The 1,799-nt window shown below is 41.2% G+C and overlaps 1 pseudogene; it reads left to right on the forward strand.

Moving 5' to 3' along the window:
- The first annotated feature begins 459 nt into the window (after window positions 1-459).
- On the forward strand, window positions 460-1,420 carry LOC103213359 (annotated as a pseudogene).
- The last annotated feature ends 379 nt before the right edge of the window (window positions 1,421-1,799 follow it).

Raw genomic sequence — 1,799 nt, forward strand, 5'->3', positions numbered from 1 at the left:
AAAAAAAAAAAAAAAAGACCAGTAAATGATAGAGTCTGGTGAAACCCCCAAAACTTTGGACCCCCTAGTTACCCTTCAAGTCTGGAATTGAATTCACTCCCATGGCTTCCAGCCAAACAATAGACAGGCATATAGGGTGAACATTTACATCAGGTAGATACACTCTTAGAGCTGTGGGAGAACAGAAGGGTAATGTTTGCACAGGAACAGGGGACAGGAATGCATAAGAAAGGACAGAGGGAAGAGGTAACTACAGGGAGGAAGTGGAAAGTTCCAGAGCTGTTACAATGTGGGGAATTGAAGTCAAGGTCGTGAAACAAACTGTATGTGAACTGCTATATAGAAAATGAATTTGCCCTGTAAACTTGCACCCAAATCACAATAAATAAATGTCCATAGAAATACAACTAACTGAGTCGGGGGTGGTGGCTGAAGGAGGAGGCGGCGGATCACTTTTAAATGGCGGCGAAGCAGGACCCGAAGCCTAAATTCCAGGAGGGTGAGCAAGTGCTATGCTTTCATGGGCCTCTTCTTTATGAAGCAAAGTGTGTAGAGATTGCCCTCAAGGTCAAACAAGTGAAATACTTTATACATTACAATGGTTGGAATAAAAAGGATGAGTGGGTTCCAGAAAGCAGGTACTCAAGTACGTGGACACCAACCTGCAGAAACAGAGAGAACTTCAGAAAGCTCATCAGGAGCAGTATGCAGAGGGGAAGATGAGAGGGGCTGCCCCGGGAAAGAAGACATCTGGTCTGCAACAGAAGAATGTTGGAGTGAAAACAAAAAAGAATAAACAGAAAACTCCTGGAAATGGAGATGGTGGCAGTACCAGTGAGACACCTCAGCATCCTCGGAAGAAAAGGGCCCGAGTTGATCCTACTGTTGAAAATGAGGAAACATTCACGAACAGAGTTGAAGTTAAAGATTCCTGAAGAACTGAATCCATGGCTTGTTGATGACTGGGACTTAATTACCAGGCAAAAACAGCTCTTTTATCTTTCTGCCAAGAAGAATGTGGATTCCATTCTGGAGGATTATGCAAATTATAAGAAATCTTGAGGAAACACAGATAATAAGGAATATGCTGTTAATGAAGTTGTGGCAGGAATAAAAGAGTACTTCAGTGTAATGTTGGGCACTCAGCTACTCTACAAATTTGAGACCGCAGTACGCTGAAATCCTCGCAGATCACCCTGATGCACCCATGTCCCAGGTGTATGGAGCACCACATCTACTGAGATTATTTGTACGAATTGGAGCAATGTTGGCCTATACGCCTCTGGATGAGAAGAGCCTTGCTTTATTACTCACCTATCTTCATGATTTCCTAAAATACCCGGCAGAGAATTCTGCCACTTTGTTTAGTGCCAGCGATTATGAAGTGGCTCCTCCTGAATATCATCGGAAGGCTGTGTGAGACTGCTAACACTCACTTATATTTGGATCTCTGTAAACACATTTTTGTTCTTAGTCCTCCTCTTGTATAAATGATGGACTTTGAAAATATTAGCATATAACAAAATTGATGTATGTTTGTTTTCTGTTTGATTTTAAATGGAGAAAATAAAAGGAGTTACAGCTCCTTTTTTTCCTTACTTTTTTTTTTTTTTTCCATTTCAAAATTGCTACCAGTGTATTCAATGATGGACAATGGAAAGACATGCTGTAGAGTGTTTTATTGCCTAGTTGACAAAGCTGCTTTTGAATGCTGGTGGTTCTATTCCTTTGACACTACGCACTTTTTGTCATATAGCACGTGTTAATGCTGTATGACAAAATGCTCTGATTCCTAGTGC

The sequence above is a fragment of the Orycteropus afer genome, unplaced genomic scaffold, assembly GCF_000298275.1.
Source record: "Orycteropus afer afer isolate SDZICR_OR568_19922 unplaced genomic scaffold, OryAfe1.0 scaffold01698, whole genome shotgun sequence".
Classification (NCBI taxonomy): Eukaryota; Metazoa; Chordata; class Mammalia; order Tubulidentata; family Orycteropodidae; genus Orycteropus; species Orycteropus afer.